Raw genomic sequence first — 19,917 nt, 5'->3', positions numbered from 1 at the left:
AAAGAACCTAAATGGTCTAGAGTTAAAGCTTAAATCTCAGACAAATAAGAAAATATTCAACATCTGATGAAGAGTTGGAGGAAGCAAGATGTGGAGAAAATGCAGAAGTAAAAATGCAAGATGAAGAGGGCAGCAACTGACAAATGCATATGTACTTGTCATGCACACAGCTGTCATGGGTAAACCGTGAGGACAGGCCTGACCATTGAATGAGTAGATGGCATCCAACACGGTGTGGTTTAGGTGTCAAAAACCCTTCAGATACTCCAAAAGCATCTCTTCCACCAGTCTTTCTTACTCAAGCATGAAGAATCAGATTATCAGAATACTTAATCAGCAATTCCCATCCTAGGTCCCACAAAGTCAGAGCTTACTCAGTTTAACATGAAATGCTGGGTTAAATCAAGTTTTTATTGCATGTCATCTCAGAATCTTCACTACTCCAATGGGCATGTTAACATACCTCCAAGAGCCAGCAAGTAACATGTGTGTGCGTAGAGACAGAGGTTGGTTTGCTCGATTAAGAAGCACAAGAAGGGGTTGTCAAGAGCATTGATAAGGGAGTAGAGTAGGGCACAAGTTAGCCAGCAGCTGCTATCATGAATGTCACTTAGTGTATAATTTCACTGTTTTTATAACAAGCACTCTTGGTGAATGACATTGCCGATACCCCTGGGAGACAGCACACAACCTGGGACCAAGCCCTTATTCTGTGCTTTTTAATTCAGCAATCCAACACCTGTTTGTCCCCTCAAAAAAAAAAAAAAAGAAAAATTAGGGAGACCTGCTGGCTCTCGGGGGTGTGTTGACAACAAATCCCACTAAAGACAGTAGTGGCCTATGAAGAAACTGATCATGTGCTATCTGGAAAAAGATTATTTAATGATAGGTCCCTTTCCCTAAGGGCAACCTATGCTGTTTTTGCTCTTCCTGCATTTCCTTTCTCTTCCAGAGCCCCACAGTTTGACTCCTCCAGGTCATTTGGTACATGAAGAAAGCCAAGAAAATTTAATGTCTGCTGTGGACGATAATGTATTTGAAGGGATTGGAACACACCCTCGGTGGGTCCTCTCCCACACGCATACACAGAACAGCATGCCAAATGCAAAATGACCCAAGGGCGGGTCATGTTCAGGAGCACTGACTTAAAAGCTCTTTAATTTTTTGAAAAAGAAAAGCCAAAATTTATCTGTTTGAGCTCTGTGTCCCATCTGATCAAAGTCCAAGAACACGAACTGGATCATAAAACAAGTAAAACACATCAGCGTTGGAGAATGAGAAGGCTAGAGAAACACTATCAGGAAACATGTGCGCTGATATGGCCAAAAAGCCATCTTCCGGTCCCTAGCTCTGGTCTTGCCCTCCTTTCTCTGGGGAAGGCGGGTGGAAGGTTGTCCCTCCACGTTGAATTCTTCCACGCCACACGTGAGCCATTTTACTCCTTCCTCAGTGTTGCTCAGCCTTCCTCTGCTCTGGCCTGACCTTGTCTTCAGTCTCAGCAAACCCACTGTGCCCTGCTCTTCTTCCTACCCTTCACCTTGTACCACATACATGTCCTGCATAAAGAAAGGCTTATCTAGATGGTTCCAAACTAGGTTTGAAGGAGAAGAAGCAGGATGGGGTCTATTTGAATAGATGTTGTCATCATCCAAAGTCTTTTATGAACGCTCTCCCCTCAGTACATCTCCTAACAATTCACTCTTCTCCCCAGGCCTTCCTTCTCTTTTAAGTATTTATCGGGCCGACCTATTTTGAATGCAGTACCTGTGATACGTCGGCTATGAAAGACTTAGCTGTTTGGGAACTGCTTAAGCTCATTAGAAAATCTAGAATTGAACCTCTGTCAATTTTTCCCTGAGTGGGGCTAGCACCCTGACTTATGAAAAAATAGCATGCACTTCAAAAATTGAAGTTCTCTGCAACAAATCTCTGTTGAGGAGTTAAGCAACCGAAAGTCACATTTACTGAGCATTTACTACCTGCCAGACCCATTTACATACCTCATCATTGTCTCTTCAGTTAAGCTCTGAAGGGAGGTATCATTCCCTCTTTAGGGACAAGAACACAGAGGCTGGGAGTGCATGGTAAGTGGAGTTAGGAGGATTCAGACGCAGGCCTGTGTCATTCCTGCTGCCACAATCTGGGCACCTAGTAAAGGGTGACTCTATTATCCAGAGTCTCTCTGACGCTATAGCTTGTGCTCTTATCTTCCACATTCTAATGCCTTCTAATATAAGCTCCATTGGTGGATTCCCATCACACAAAGGATGAAGTCCCTTTTTAACTTGGCTTCCACCTGCCTCTCAAGCCTCACTGTGCACCATTCACCCAATCCAGACCCACACCCAACTTCGTGTAGTTTTCTGAATAGGAAATGCTGTTTCATAGCTCCATAGCTTTGAGAGGCTATTCTTTCTACCAAAACAACTTTTCTCCATACACACCCAGAAAATTCCTATTCTTCAACAGTCAGCTCATGGGCCACTTACCTTGTCCAGCTTTACCCTGACTTCCCCACCACTAGGTAATTAGATAATTTATTGTGTCTCCATATTTACATATGTACCTATATTATTCACGAGATTATGACTCTTCCGGGTTATCTTCCCAATAATAGCATCCCCGGGGCCTGGCATAGTTTGATGCATAGTGAGACTTCAATAAAAATCTATTGACTGAATATATTATTCTACACCATAGGGCCCAAAGAACTAACTTGTATCAGCCTTTCAAGTTCGAGTGGGTGTTATATCATGTTTTGTAACTGTTGATCATTTACTTAGCTTTCTTATTCTTCCCAACCCTGCTTTTCTATTTTGTCAATTCTGTCATCAGCCAGCAATCCCAATTAGTGTTAACTTCATTATTTTTGTTTCTGTGGCCTCAGTCCACTTCCTGACACACTCTTTTCGGAGCCAGGCTCCCTTTCCAGATGCCCTGACGTCCGCCATTGCAATTCCGCACCCTCACTTTCACGGCAGATGGGAACTCCCAACACTGGTGTGGCAACAATTTAAATTCTCTCCCTAACTCACCAGTTTTAACAATGCCAAGAAAACCAATCCAATAGAAAGAAAGGAAAAAAATAAAAGGCTGTTCATGCAGATGATTTGCAGCAAGAGGTACAAGCAAAGCTGTTCCCAGATGGAAACAAGTGATCTCAGCTTTGGGTCCCTCACCTCCTGCCCCAGGTTAACAGGGACCCTCGGTGAGCAATCAGGTTCTCCATCCTAAAGTGCAGCAGAACATCATGGCCCAGCTCATCTCCTTCCCGTCAGATAAAACATTCTTTTGCCTCTAATTAAAAAGATTAATAAAGGAATAGCACACATCAGGTTCACATCAATCATTGCCCATGTGGTTCTTATTACTGTAATTAAAAGTTATCTTCCCCAAATTTCGGGATGAAAGTGCCATGATCTACAATTGAAAACACATTGTAGGTTTTACATTTTCCAACTTCATTCATTTTCCTTCTTTACAAAAAGAGTGGCAAAGCAATCCTCTTATGGCTGATAGTTTAGAGGTGTCCTTAATAGCAATCTATCAGCCAAAAGTGCACTTTTCTATTTTTTGAAACACCCTGAAAGAGGTGCATTTTCCTTTTGTATTCAAAATGAATGATTGCTTATTTTTATAATTCTTACGCTTGCCTTTTCTTTTTGTTCAGCTATCAGTGCTTTTGAAAATTCTGATATGAAAGGCATTTTTAATGACAAGTTAAAAATTTACTGAAGACTCCGCTATCGTGCTTGGGATAGAACAAGACAAACTTAATGCTTGAAGAATTTATATCTCCTAGAATGTCTTCCCCAAACTGACACAAAACACCAACATGCCCTGGCCCCTGGGTTCACCTGGAAATGTGTGTGATTCTGGGGACCCTGAATTCTTTTATACAATCTGAAGGAGTGGAGTCAACCCTGGGTCAATTTCTGGGGGATTAGCAACTCAATTTCAATGCAATCAAATTTTATTAAGAACCCACAGGTCAATCAGGCACCATGGCTTACGAGTTTATTAGGCTGCAGCCAGAATGCAAACAGCTGGAGATATAGAAAGTGGTTTGGAAAGTTCATAGTTTACATTCTCTTTGTGGATATGAGGTCTCCAGGCAAAAAGGATTCTTCTAGAAGACCAGTTGATTCTCAGGGTTCCTGTTTTTTTCCTATGCCAGTATGTATCCCTCTCCTTTGTCTGAAACTACAGTTCTAACTGGAATCCTTCCTCTCCCCGACTCTCTCACATTCTGGTTGCTGGAAGCCTTCACTGGTTGAAATGCATGGGCATTGCCTTTTCTCGAGGCTCTCAGCCTTCCGACCCAGGGCTCTATCTTCTCTATGTTTCTCTTATCTGTGTCAAAGCAGGGGGCTTGTAACATTCTTTGCACATCTCACATCTGCACAGTTCAAAGCAGGAGCCTGCAGTCTCAGTGTTTTTTCTTATCTATCAAGGCTTTCCTGTGCAAACAAGGGCCATAGCAGCTTCATCTACATGACTCAACACACTTAGAGACAGGGCTGATTGCCTCTATATTCTAGTTTCTTACTTCTGTGAGAAAGTGCATGCAACTCCAACTGGCATGCAATCCACTACTTAAAAACTTCATTGTTTTTAGCTTATTGAAATCTCACTCCACCAGGGTCCATTGCATTGGACCACAGTCCTTGTCCTCAGGAACTTAATGGCCTATTCCAAGACATCCACATCTGTGTAGAGCCACATTCCCAGACCAAAGTACTACTTCTTTTTCTAAAATCGCGTGATGCATATTATTTTCATCATTGAAATGGTACTAAACACAGTGTTCTTTGTATCTTGGCTTTTTGGTTCAATTCTTTCTCCCCTAGACTGTGAGTCTCTAGAGCCTGGGAGATCTGTCTTTTCTCCTTTTGGTGTCCAGCACCTCTCATAATGTTCTCACATTGCAAGTACTCAATGTTCTTAAGGATGCTACCTTTTAGAGATTCCCACAGTGGGGAAAGTCAGAGTGTCATAGAGTTAGGCCTGGCAGGTGGAAAGTGTGTGCATGGAAATGCTTGTAGTTATGGATAATTAATACTCTTCTGCCATGCCTGCCCATGTCAGAGGCTGTCATCTTGGCCCCCCTTGGATTTCTCAAAAGCTGCTCATCTGTGCTCAGAGCCTCTCTTGCCTGTGCCAATGTTTTCAGCTAATGGGGTAAAGGATGGGGTCAGAATTTCTTTGCCAGACAAAGAGTCTCCACTTACCTAAACAGTGCTCAAAAAAGTGCAATGCAGACCGCAGACAGTGAGCTGCACTTACAGGATGGAATCTTAAAGAATCAAATTAAAATGTTCATGAGGGCAGTCAACCTCTATACCTTTCTGAGGAACTGTCTGTGAGTGGAGCCTGTCCTCTGCCAAACACATAGGACATGGCCCAAACCTCAGGATGGAGAGCCAAACATTGGGATGGAGAACATCTTTTCAGCTCAGAACTAGGGGTTCCTAGTTTGGGTCCAAGGCTACATGGAAGGACTGATCTACGTACTGAATGCAGAGGCAGAGGCCAAACATGCAGAAAGAGAGGAAAAACATAGAAGCGACTCTATGTGCCAAACATTGAAAATGCTGGGAGTACATTCTCAAAAACAGTCACTTTGTGTTAACTTGTCACCCACTGATACCCCTATAGTTCTTTACTGGGGAACGTACTGATATCGAAAGTTAAATTTTTCAACGGAGAGCCATACATTTCAAATATTGTAGATCTGCAAACATTTTCAATGAAATCAAGTGAAAACATATCATTTGAGACAACAGATATTTTCCACATTTTCCTTTGTTCTTCTTGGATACTTTTCTAACTTATGTTTGGTTTCATCATTTTTAGGACCAGAAAACATTATCAGTGGGACAGCTAGAGCACCAGCCCAACAGAGCATTCTGAAACAAGCAACAGAAGCACATTGTTTGGGCTGCAGATCCTTTTTTTACTTTTCCATATGTTGGTCTACATGGAGCTAGTGATAAGGCAGAGTGTCTGTCACCCCGACAGCTAGTCTGGAGGCTCTTGTAGGGAAAAAAACCCAGCACAACACATTGGTTGGAAGTGAAAATGGACATTTGGATGGAATGTTTTATAGGTAAGGGGCTTGCTTTCCAACTAGTCTGCAAAATCCTTGAGACAGACCCATGTACCTATCATCCATAATGCATGGTTTATTTTTAGTACACATTTACATACAAAGTTGATGCTAAGTCCTCGATGAACACTTCTTTCCAAAAAAAAGTTTACTGGCGGTTGCAGAGATACAGTCTCCATTTAAATGGCATCCATCATGCTTTGCCTTAGTGGCTGGCCACGCATGTTAAAGACAGCTTCTCCTACCCTGCTGAAAAAGGACTCCCACCCTCAAAAAACAAGAACAACCTAACGAGGCTTCATCCTGTGTCATGTCTGGCCAAGCTACACTTCCTTTTATCCCTTTCACTCTTTGATTATCAGATAAGTGACATCCACAGCTCTATATAATTTTCTATGTTATGTATTAAAAGCAGATACACATTGATGACAGAAACATGTTGAAGACGTGCTGTAATTTAAGATTCATAGAGGATAATACAAATGGAAGAGGCAAAAAAATGGGAACATTAAATGAAAGATGCAAGAAATCCCTCCTCCTGAAGTGATGGTAACAATAAATAAGGAGATGAATTATTATTGGTCTATTGCCATAAACTGCCATGTTATAAAATGAGTTTAGTTCTAGAGTAGGCCTAGAATAGGCTCAGAAATTCCACTCCAATATGTAGAAGTCCTATAATATCTAGGCTTACTACAAACCAAAGCATAACATACCTAGTGTATCCCAGGACGACATCGGAAATTCAATACCAAACTGCTCGTGAGAGGTCAGAGAATTCTGGACCAGCCTGAGCACACACTGTCCATGTGTGGGTGAGATCTTTACCTGGAAGACTTCCATGCCTGCTCCGATCTCCTTGAAACTGATTTTCCAGAGCCGAACCAGAACAAACCAGCCTCCAGGGTTTGAGCAAAATAGGGAGAAATACTTCATGTAATCATGCTTCATCTTGGCCATTTAAAATAACCTTTGAATTGTGGAGCCAGTGTTTACAGAAATGGATGGGATGGGCTACCTAGGGTTTAGTACTTGAAAAAAATGTTACAAAATCTTTGTGGTGAATACAGCTAAGTATTCAGATTTTTGAGGTAGTTTTTTTAAAACTTTACAATAGCCCAGAATTTGGTCTTAAGTTAGAACAAGAAAGCCACAGAGGAACAATATTTCTTTTAAATTACTCCACACTATGAGATTACATGGGGAGCAGATGAAGGTGTAATAGTAGAGTTCAACATATTGTATTTCAAGGACAAGAAGTAGTGTTTAGCAGGCCTTTTGAACATTTTGAACATGTCTAAAAGCAAAAAACAAGAGCCTTGCCTAAACATTAAACATTAGGGGAAGATTATTTGTTCAGATCCCTGTTTCAAGTTGCACAAAGAAATCATAAACAAAGGCGCTGGATTTGCTACATAGAATGCATTCTGCTTCATGAATATAGAGGCAAATGTGGGGTGGGAACCATCAGTGTTTATCATTTTACCATCATGATATAGTCTGTAGCTTGGAGGCAAACTGCCTTAGAAAAATGGGCCTCTCCAGCTTCTCCATTCTCCCCCAGAGGAACCACAAAAACAAACCAGGGCTTTTCCTTGAGCTTTCCGGTCAGATCATCAATAACCAAGTGTCCAATAGTGAAAGACCCCCAAAGCAAACTCATCATGGCCTGGGCAATATGAACCCTCATCATTTTGGTGATACTGTTTTGAGAAAGACATGTTTTGTGTTGTCAATGTTTCATTTCCAGCTGATCTGCTGTGACTCATTTGAACTGACCAGGGACAATAGTCAGCTTCTGAATGCAAGCATTTCACTTTATTCATTGAAATGGGGCCTTCAAGAGCTAGACATTCTACGGGTTTCATGCTTCCTGGCTGATAGTGGTGGCTGGATAATGTGGAAGGTAGAATAGTGCCAAGGAAACTGGAAGCTGGTTTAGTCAATACTGCTTTTTTCCCTCCTGCTTTTCTCTTTCCTTTTGCAATTCCTAAACAAAGGCTTTTCTTATGGTTCGAACAAACCATATCTAACTGCTATTTATTGAGCACTGCACAAAATACTTTATCATGCATCCTCCAATTTAAACATTACAGAGACCCTGTGTGGTAAGTATTTTACAAATAAACAGTGGCACAGAGAGGTTGTTTAATTTACCTGAGGTCACACAGCTAGTGCATGAAATCCAAGCCTTTATAAATCAAAAGCTGTTACCCACTATGCTATAATTGATTTTCATGAGCCACAGTGATGTTAGCTTACAAATTTCCGACTCTCAAATTTATCCTTTCATTCCTACTTCTGCTTAACTCTCATCACAATCCCTTTGACCTATGCACCACTTTTATCTCCTTATTCTGTTAACTTATTTTTAAATTAAATTTGTTTTGCTTTCAGAATTATTCTGTGTCTTCAATAGACAACATCATCTGCCACTTCTATGGGAAACAGACAGAAAGGTGTTCAGTGGGCAGAGGCGAACTCTCCATCCCCAGGAGTCTGCTTATAATATTACATTATTTGTCTCAAGGTGGCACCCCTAATTCTATTCCAGGCCCCAAAAGACCCAGATCCACTTCACTGTGGAAAGCAAGCTGTTCGAAAGCCATAGAGAGGCAGACAGTAGTGGGAGGAAAATACGTTATGATGCCTCTGAAGTTGAAAGCCAACACAAAAGGAAAAGAACATAAAAGACAAGACAAGATTGAAGTGAAGGTCAGAAAGCACTACAAGTTTAAGAATGAAGAAACAAGAAAACATGCTAGAATAAAACATATGTAAAACATTAAAGGTCCATATTGAAGATTAATGACCACTGAAAAGAATAAGGTGAGATTCATTCATTATACCTCCAGCAAATATGCATTGAGGGACTACTATCTTTCTAGAACTGGGGTACAACAGTAAACAAGCAGATAAACTCCTTGTCCTCCTTGTGGCATCCATAATTTTTTGGAGGAGAGATAGATACAGACCAATAACTATAAAGTTTGAAGAGTGTTTCAAAGCTCTGCAAAGTGCTTTAGTATCTGAAACCTGAAGGGCTAGTACACATTGTCCAGCAAAGATCAGGGGGATAAATGATAAGAGCACTGCATGGAAAATGTCAAAAAAAGATTTTAATAATGCCTTTTCTCTCCTTGGGTTCAGGCCAGTCTAGTTCATTAAGAAGTTCATTGAGTTTCTACCATATTTGATTGTTCTATTTTTTTTTTTAAATATCTTTATTGGAGTATAATTGCTTTACAATGGTGTGTTAGTTTCTGCTTTATAACAAAGTGAATCAGTTATACATATACATATGTTCCCATATCTCTTCCCTCTTGCATCTCCCTCCCTCCCACCCTCCCTATCCCATATATGGAATCTAAGGGAAAATAAAGGTCATGAAGAACCTAGTGGCAAGATGGGATTGTTCTATTTTTATAACCATCTTCTGCAGAGTATGCTGAAGTCTGTTTAGGGATCATACCCTATGATAACTCAGAAAAGAAGATGACAGTGTGTCTGTATTTTTTTGCCATTGAAATATCTGACATATTTGGGTGCACAATAAGCAAACACAGATGTGAATGAAGCAAAATAACGGAAGGAAGTAATGATGGAAAACTGAAAGTGAAAAGGCCAGGCAGCAGATTTCACAAATGATTTGAACACCAAAGGTCAGTGCATATCAACCCCAGAGTTAGGCTCCCACACAAATATCATATTACAGGAAATATATACTGGAGAAGAATTAAAAAGTGCACAAGAGGGTAACCAAGATTAAAAAGTCTTGGTATGGAGCAGGATTCGTAACTGGACTCTATGGAAAGAGAAGAATGTGGGGCATAAAGTGGTGTTCCTCGTCCTGAGCCCCAGAAGAGCTGCAGTGACGTGGCTGGAAGAAAAGATAGATGTAAGACCAAAAACTCAACGAGTTATACAGGCATTAGAACCAATCTGTTTACATGTGGGAGGTGATTACCCAAGTCAGCAGGAGATGCCGTACACGTGCAAACACTAACCAAGAGACCTGGGCTGACGCTAAGCATCCAAAGTGCGTAACTGCAGTAAGTACCAGCGGTGAAAAAAGAGAGAGCTCCTCTGTCTCCTAGCCTTACAAAATGCCTTTTTCTTTTGTGGATATATATACAGGACTGTTAGCGACATTACCAACTCTTCAGGGCTAATGAAAAAATGCCATCAATTGACAAACAGGTATGAAAGCTGGAAAGTAAAATGGGGGCACAGAAAGCCAACCAGAGCAGTTCCTATTATAAGAGCAACAAAAAATTTACAGTGAAATCAAAACAATATCTGGCCACTTAGCAAAGACTCATTTTCCTATGCTATGAAAAGAAGAATTTTTCTAGGGTACAGCTAAGAGAATTGCGTAGAAGTCCCAGAAACACCTGCTCTTTTACTGACTGACCCCGTTACCTCCCCGCTGCTTCTGTCCTCTGTATTAACTGTCCTACTTCTTAAGGAATGGTGGGGGACCTCTTCCCAGCAGCTCTCTATTAGGGAATCCTCCTCAATATTGTCTCTCTGGACCACAGGAATGGGTGCTTCAGCATAACCACTCTGGATGATATTCCTTAATAGGAAACATTGTTTTACGATTCTTTCATTCATTCTCTCACCGGATATGGTTGATGTGCTGTCTGCATGCCATGGACTTGTTTAGAGCTGGACATAACATGGTAACTGATAGTAAGGAGAAACTGTTTTGGTTAACATTAATTGAGGAGTGAGGCGGATCTGAAAAAGATGACCCCTCCCCCATCACCCCAGCACTGCAGACTTTCTGATTATCTCAAGGACCATTTAATGACTCTTCAAACAAAAACTTTTTTCAGTTTTAAAATGTGCTCATACCTGACTGCACTTAAGGGAGGGAATAGGTGAGGTCATAAGTGAATATTGCAGGGTGTTCTGAACTTGCACACAGCTTAAGTGGAGGCCAATTCTTATTCCAGTCTTAGTGGCTTAGTTTCAAACTATGCTAAGCTAACTGGTTACCATAACTTTGATCCTGACAGATGAATACAGGCCTAATACCAGGGCTGGAAATCTGAACAAAGTACAGGGCCAAAAAAGTATAGGGAAGAAAAGCATCATCAACGTATGTCAAGCAATTAATAAAAAAAATTATGTTGTGAAAAAAAAATTATGTTGTGATTTCTTTCTCATTCTAAATAAATACCTTCTAATTGTCTATTTCTAATAATGTTTTCTTGTTTTCAGGAAACTCCCCTACCCCAACTGTATATGCTTTAGCCCCCATGAAACCTGGACCTGCCTCTGGTAGACAGAAGTGAATTCCTCTTTCTTGGCTCTGCTGCTCTCTAGCTATGAAAACCTGGGCTCGTCACTTAACTTATCTATTTATTGCTGTTGTTGTAATAATAATAATGATGATGATAATAATAATAATTTTACTTCATGTTCCCTTAAAGCATTCATAACAATACTTTCAAGGCATGGCAATAGTAAATTTTAGAGAAGGTTATCTATGGAAAAGTACTTGGCAAGTTAAAAATAGTACATTATTTAAAGCATTATTTAAAAAGCCACTAGCCCTCCTAACTTCAGTTTAGAATTGCATCTACTGCTTCAGCCTCAAAAGTTGTCTGTGGGACTTGTATTGTTGTTTGGCTCTGGAATTCCGGGTATTTTAAAATGTTACTTGTAATGTAACTTATTTTGTAATGTATCTTGACTCACTACCTAATCCCAAACTCCTTCAAGGGGTCATTGAATTACTTACTTCCTTTTAGAGACCTCTTTAGATCTCACTGAGACACTGTATGTAAGTGCTTAATAAATATTTGTGGATTTGTTCAACTGGCTTGAATTCTAAGATTTTGCACCCTAATCAACCAACCATCCATCCATCTATCTGTCCATCCATCCATTTAAAAAGCATCTAAATGTGCCTAATGCATGCTACCGTGGAAGCCCAGAATGTCAACAGATGAAAGCAAGGCTGCTCTGATTGAATTGCCCTGGAGGACCCGGAGCTCAGCTTGGGTGGCTTGGCAGCGTTTGAGGCTTATAGCTCTGGATGGGAGTGGGTGATGTGTGCAGATCACTCTCCCCAGGACATCATTCTGCCAGGTACTATGCCAGGTGCTGGTGATATAACAACTAGTACCATACAGTGTCTCCCCTCCAAAGGCTTAAGTTGTCATGGGAAAGACCAAGAGATAACGAGACAAATCATAATAACCTTGCCTGAAGGGGTTAAGGAAAGCTATGCAGAGGGGATATCTTTTGAAGTAGGCCTTGAAGAATGAGGGGACACTCCAGCAGGCACAAAAAGTAGGGAGCATTCTTAGGACAGGCATCAGCATCCACAAAGGCACAGAGATATGGAAGCACCTGTCAGTGAAGAAGAGAGGGGACCTCCCTCTACGGCTCTGATACCGCATACCTGGAGATGGAGCAGAGCCTCAGCGCAGTGTGGTCCTGCAGAGCTTGGCTGACTCTATCCTGAATTTTATTCTTTATTCTGAATTCAATGAGCAGCCACTAAGGATTTTAAATGGGGTGTCATGATCAACTTTGCATTCCAAAAACAATATAGAGACACCCCATTGATTCTGAGCTTCCAGAACTGGAATCTTATATCCGGATTTCCAAGGGATTTGCCACTTGATACATGATGACTATGAATTCTTCAGGGTGATTCATAGAAGCCACGATCACAGATTCAGCCCCTCGGGTATTAACTGAATGTAATCTGAAATGGGAAGCTTCAGTAGAAGTAAGCAAACAGAAAGAAAGAATATTTGAAATATAACTCTTTTAATTTAAAAGTCTTCCAAAAAGTAAGAATTCTGGGACTATGATATTTTCTCTCTTTCTCTAACTGTGCTTTTCTTCTAAGCAATTTTCTGAGATTTCTCCATTGATTAAAATTAGGATTTCATTGTGGGAACCCTTCCGTTTTAGCCAAACACAGATTACTCTTTGGATAATACTGTGCACAGTAAGATGGAATATGCCTACTTTTGTGTATATAAAAACGATTAAGAAATTCTGTCCTGAATGTGAAAACCAGAATGAAATGATACACATTAGGCGCAAAGCAAAGAAGTAAAGTACCACCTGGAAGGCAAAAACTACGGGTTCCAACATGGGCATATCTGTAGTTCTATCAAAAAGATGATCAGGCAAAAAAAAGCTGCTTGCATTAAGATCCACGCCTCTGAATTCTCCAGAATGCAGGCACCAGTCAAGGGTGGGGAGATCCAATACTTCCCTGGGCAGATCCTCAGGGTAGAAAGAGGTCCCCAAAGAGCAGAAATGTTAATGATTAACCTCAATGTTGGGCCCCGCATTAAGAGTTCATATTTGTAAATGCTTTTTGACCCTCAGTTAAGCTGTTTTCTCTACCAGCACTCCCTCAGTAAATCCAAAGCTTTTTTCTTTTTTTCAGCTGAGACCTGGGCTGGGAGCAGTGGGGCTTGTATTTGGGGAGGAAGAGTTAGAGCCCCTTTAAACCCGGGAAAATGTTAATCCCTGTTTTTAAGAAAATAGGCTAAGAAAAGGCTCAAGGGAGTGTAGGACATCAAAGAACTCTTTTAAAACAACATTTTTGACGATTTAAATGAAAATGAGGCAGATATATATGGATTAAATTTTCCCTTTAAAGCAGCCTGAGGTTTAAAGATTAAGGGGAAGAGAGATGGAGGTAAAATGTACTGGGGGTTTATTATCAGAGTTTCAACTAACCTGAAACCGAGGTCATTAACCCATGATGTGTCCACGTGCATCCCAACACGCACGTTCACGCACACGCGCGCGCACACACACGCACACGTGTTCCATGTGCTGTGAACCAGTCCCTTCACACTTGATGATTTATGCAGCTTGCCAGGAGAGAAGTAGGCCATGCCAGCCTTGAAAGCACTTTAGTTTGGTTGTTTTTACTCATGAAGGACATGTTGTCCTGTAATTATTCTGTCATTTCTTAAAAGGTGAAATCCTTAACAGGCTTGTGCTTTTTGTGTTGCTAGAATTGTTCTTGTCAGAGCACGTCTGACGAAGTTGGAATCCCCATTCCACGTCTCCTTTATGAGGAACAAAGAGGAACTGGACATTTTAAAATGTGTTAGAGAATCTAGAGAAAAGAATATTAGGGAGGACATAGATAAGATACAGAAAAATTGCAAACAACATTCCTGTTTCCTCTTTAGGCTCTCAAAACACCTAAAAAATGCTTTCTGTCATTAACTTTTTTTTTCTTTCTCTCTCCGTCAACAAACAAGTATAATTTTGTATCTTTATGTGATAACAAAATAGGGTAGGGTAAAAATAGGTAATGTTTAACTCAGACAAAATGAAAAACATACAACTCCAACCAATGTAAATATTAAAGTTATGTTTTAATACTTAGGAAAATCTAAAGGAGATGCTGGCATTGATCAGGTGAGTTATTTGTTCTCTGTATTACTGATAAAACTTGCAAGGTTGGTGAATTAAAGAGGAAAAGTTTAGAGCCTCAAATAATCAGGAATTTGACCATTTCAAAGATCAAATGCAATAAGAATGCAACGTTTTTCCATATCAAAAATAATCTTTCAGTTTGAAAGGTCTAGCACTGTGAAATGTTGTAGGTTGTTTCTGGGCCAAGTAAGAATGAAGAGTTAGCAAGCTTATCATCACCTTAAGAATGATGTTTTAATTTCATGAATTGTAAAAAGTCTTGCCTTCTCTAAGTCCACAGGAAAGTCAGATCAATAGATGACATGTCTGTGTACTGTATAGCTTTGTATGATTGTGAAAGCAGAAGTCTAACCTCTCTGTATGATATAGGCAGTTACTTTCTGGTGAGTTCTCAAGGGTGGGTATCCTCCAGAGGTTCTTAAGCTGTGGCCATTAAACACAGCTACCCATTCATTTAGGCCAGCCCATAGCAGCACAATCACTGATGATTCTATTAGCTACCTGTCCTCTGCCAGGACACTTTAACAATCAAACTTCCCTTCTTTTTTTAATGAATTTATTTATTTATTTATTTACTTATGGTTGTGTTGGGTCTTCGTTTCTGTGCGAGGGCTTTCTCTAGTTGCGGCAAGCGGGGGCCACTCTTCATCGCGGTGCGCGGGCCTCTCACTATCGCGGCCTCTCTTGTTGCGGAGCACAGGCTCCAGACGCACAGGCTCAGTAGTTGTGGCTCACGGGCCTAGCTGCTCCGCGGCATGTGGGATCTTCCCAGACCAGGGCTCGAACCCGTGTCCCCTGCATTGGCAGGCAGATTCTCAACCACTGCGCCACCAGGGAAGCCGCCAAACTTCCCTTCTTATCCTCTAACCTCCATGCAATTGCTCAGAAATCTCTTTTAACTTGAACTTTTGAAAATATGACCCGAAACAATCACAGAAGTCAAAGCTGAGATTCAGCCAGTGCACAATGGCTCACAGCTACAGTGTTGTTTATGTTTGGAGTCGCTTCAGATTGTTTGTGGCATCAACTTTGTTGGTCAGTGTTCTTGCCAAACCGATTTTTACATATTTTGAATACTACCCATGAATGGATGCATGGTGATTAGTATCCTGAATCCCCAGGTTAATGTTACTACCTCTCAATTAACACTGCCATTGACTTGGTTCAGGCCCTTGTCATATTTTGCAAAGACTATTGCAATAGGCCCTGATAGGGCATGAGATCAGTTGGGTTCACTATAGGATATAGGCATGCTGAGACAGGCCCAGGTAGGTAAGTCTGCCCAGCAAGGCTCTATTATTATGATAAATATAGAACATTCAAGAAAAATAAAAAAAGATTCAGGGAAGATAGAAACCAAAAAAGAAGTTTTGGTTTAAGAGAGACAGGCTAATGTCAGAGGAAAGAGGTGATTCTGAAGATGACAGCATATCTGTACTCAGAGTGTCCTCCTGCCAGCCTCTTAGATTTTGTCTGAGTTTTGGGTGGCTGTAGGTGGAAAACATAAGTTAATTTCATCTCAGTCTCGACAGGACATTGGAAGCATTTGGTGACATTGATTTCAACACCTTCTGCAGCCAGGGGAAGAGGTGTCCTTGCAGAAACCACAGTTCCATCGGTAGTCTTGGTGGAGATCTCCATAGGTGGCCATAGGAACAGCAGCCTTTGCCCCTTAACTGTGCATTAGCTACAAAACAGCCTTTTGGACATTGACAACTGTGGGGGACATGACCACAGAAAGCCAGTGTTCTCATGCATCCGTTCACTGATTCTAACCAATATTTATTGAGTACCTACTATATTCCAAGAACTAGGGGTTATGAATATTGCATTAAAAACAACATATCTACCTTTGTTATATATTATATTTTATAAATATATTATATATATTATAAATATATATGTTATAAATATATTTTCCATCCCAACTGAGTATGCACACACATTTATACATAATGAAAGAAAGTTTCATGAAACAAGGTTAACTCTTGCCATGAAATCACTCTGATATTTTTTATTTTCAATGGATATTTTCTATTAGATTGTATCTTATATTCTTTTATTTTAAAAAATATGATAGTTTGTTCTACCAAATTAATGTATGGACCAATAATGGATTCTGACCCATACTATGAAAAACACTTTTCTAATAGGGATTTCAACTGTGATATCTAATATTTATTGAGCATTTACTATGCGCTAGGTATGATTCTAAGTACTTTACATACATGAACTTATTTAGTCCTCGTAATTTTACTGCTTTCACTCGGCTAGTAAGTGGAGAAGGCAGAACTTAGTTCCAGGCAGTCTTGCTCCAGATCCTATACACTTAAACATGGAGGGAGGAAACAGTGAATATTACAGGATAACCAAATGGGTTAACCTTGTAGGAGACACCTTTGAAGACTCTCACATCTATTTAGGAGAAAAAAATTAGTGGGTGTCATTTGTGAATAATCCGGGAAATAATGCCCTGTGACTGTTCCTGCAAAGCTATTTTTACTTTCAGGCTGTTATGGCCTGGAAATTGCTGTCTCATTTCATCTCTGCTTCTGCTAGAGTTGAATGCTTTCAATGTAAATCCGATGTTTTCATCCTCTGACTTCAGAACTTTCAGTGGATCGCCAGTGAACAATTGATAAGGTCCACTTGCCTTGGCATGGAATGTATGTCCCTTTCTGCCCCACCCCTGACTACCAAACTTGTAGTCAGCCTCAATTCCCATCACTCCCCAATAAGCATCTACATCACAAACAGGCCTTAGTATTTGGCAATCACCAAATATATCATGGCCTTTCCTGTCTCTGTGCTTTTGAATACACTCTTGGTCTTTGCATATGCTTTCCACCTTGCCTAGGATTCCCTGGTCATGTTCATTTACTATGAAGTTAGTTCCTTGATAAGAAGCAATGCTGTATGGAATACCATGACGGTAGATAAAGCATTCTATACATCCACATATGGCAGTTTTAGCAGAAACTTTGTGTGCGGGGAAGGCAAACCCATACTCAGAATAAGTGTCCATTTCAGGAAGAACAAAGCATTGCCTCTTCCATGATTAAAACAGTTCCAATGCCATCAACCAGGTAGCTGGCTGATAACCCTAGAGAATGGTACCATATCAGGGACTCTGTATTGGTACCTAATGCTGGCATACTAGGCACTTAACAGTGGCTGAACCCAGGTCAGTGTTGGTGAATGGAAGTCTATGTTGCTGAGCCCATGTATAACCACTGTCTCCATGGCCACTTGGTTCATGAGTCCCTTGGGCAATGACAGGGGTGGCTGGGGAAAGAGACTTACTGGTATTCACAGGATGGGTTATCCTATCCACTTGGTTAATAAAATTCTCTTCTACTAAAGTCACCCTTTGGTGAATATTCACATGGGACAAAAATATCTTCACATTTTTTGTCCATTCAGAGAAGCCTACCCACATACCTCTTCCCCAAACTTCCTTGTTGCTAATTTTCCAATCATGTTCCTTCCAAGGGTCTAACAATCCAGCCAAACCATTGGCCACAGCCCACGAATGTATATAGACTCTTACCTCTTGCCATTTAAAAATTGTGTATCATCAAAACCCTTAAATTTCAAAAAGCACTGTAAGTATGGTACCATTTCTCAGTATGTTCGACTCAGCCAATTTCTTCTTTGCCACTGGACTAGGTAGTTTCTTTCGCTGAGCTTCAGATAATATAGTTAGCTTGTTAGACAAGTAGCTAGAAACCGTGCTATAAGATTCACATACTATAACTTAACACCACAGGAACAACTGCAGAGGAAGATGTTCACCATATGAGCAGCATGTGGGAACTGAGACCTTAAGACAGAAGAGCAAATTCACACATCTCTTCTCACTCTCCAGACACATAAGTAAGTACATAAATAAATAAATATAAGCAAGACAATCAGCCAGTCAGCCCAGGGTAGGTATTATTTTCAAAATCAATATTAAACTCTACTTCAACAATAGAAACTGTTTATTGAATACCTATTCTCTTCGAGAAACACACTGGGTTCTGGGGATATATGGCTGGACATACCTTGTCATTGCTGATATTCTACATCAAAGACAGAACACCTATCTTTGCTCTTAAGGGGCTTGCATTCTGAAAGACATAAAGGATAATTACTGACAGCGTTTACTGAAGCTCATATAAACTTAACTCTCTGTATCTCTATATCTATATATAAACATATATAAATAAATTATATACATATAATTTATTAATGACAATAAAGAAACATCACCTATGTTTTGCTGATATTAATGCCAATAAAGAAACATCATCTATGTTTTGCTGATATTATAACTCAGAATAATAGTATGGAATAAACAGCATACAGTGTTTATTGTATACCAAACAATGAGACACACTGTTTTTACATATATTATCCACTTAATAGTTATATAAAACCTATGGTTATTATTATCACGATTAAACATATGAGAAAATCGGGACTTAAAGAGATCACTTAATCAATGTCCCCAGACTAGTTTAAGGTAGAGGTGGAATTTCTATTTGAGTCTAAATCTCATGCTCTTAGCCATCGAGTGAAATTCTTCCAAGAAGATAGCAAATGAACACTTTAGTTTCTCCTCAGTAAGAACTTTATGAGTTGATCCCTTTACCTTAGTTATCCATCCACAACTTCTGTGGTGTAAACAATAAAAAGTCCTGGGTTCAAGTTCCTAATTCTTTATTGCCTGGTTATGTGATCTTGGTAAAGTCATTTAATCTTGCTCATCCTAATAACTTATCTGTAAATAGGTTAAACAGTAAGCAGCTTATATTATTGGCAAGTTTTAGATATTCAAGTGTTTTGTCAATTGAAAAGTTGAATCCAAATATAAAATGAATGCTATCTGCCTTCTGTGCAATGTCACAAGAGGCTAAATGAAAGTTAAAAATAGTACCAATTTTGAAAATTCTCTGTATCAGTATTTTACCCAAGAATTATTATCATCCCCATCACAAAATATAAAATCAAAAGAAATCAACTCAAAAATCATTAATTCCTGAAAGAATTTGATGAGAGAGTTAAAAAGATCTCTATCTGAAAAGTAGAGAGTGGGTACCTATACAGACCAGCTGAGGCCTAGTTAATCTCCTCAAGCCTCAATTTTCTCCTTTTAAAACTATGAGGTTGTACTAAGGAATCTCCAAATGCCTTACAGGTCTGACATTCTATCCATGAAACCTTCAGGATCCTTTGGCTGTGACCACCACTATTCACTTTACTCTGACCAGACTGGAGAATCTTACAGAATCTTTCACCCAATTGATCTGGATGCATTTTAGCCTCAGAAACTCTAAAGATAGTGTGCCATTTGGTCTGCTTTTCTGAATTGAATTGACCTCTCAGCT

General features: G+C 40.0%; 1 long non-coding RNA gene across 2 annotated transcripts in view; it reads right to left on the bottom strand.

The window, feature by feature from the left end:
- LOC309604790 overlaps positions 1 to 19,917 on the bottom strand; it is a 170,102-nt gene that overhangs the window by 111,454 nt on the left and 38,731 nt on the right. The window contains exon 2 of one of the 2 annotated variants that reach the window (XR_014231050.1): positions 18,592 to 18,657. This is a non-coding gene — a long non-coding RNA (uncharacterized lncRNA). Of the gene's footprint in view, positions 1 to 15,084; positions 18,658 to 19,917 lie in introns of those variants that run through there. The other variant, XR_014231051.1, reaches the window with a different exon arrangement.

The sequence above is a fragment of the Balaenoptera borealis genome, assembly GCF_965194805.1.
Source record: "Balaenoptera borealis genome assembly, chromosome: 1".
NCBI lineage: Eukaryota > Metazoa > Chordata > Mammalia > Artiodactyla > Balaenopteridae > Balaenoptera > Balaenoptera borealis.
Note: the sequence above shows the minus strand (reverse complement) of the source record. Positions and strands in the feature narration are given on the sequence as shown.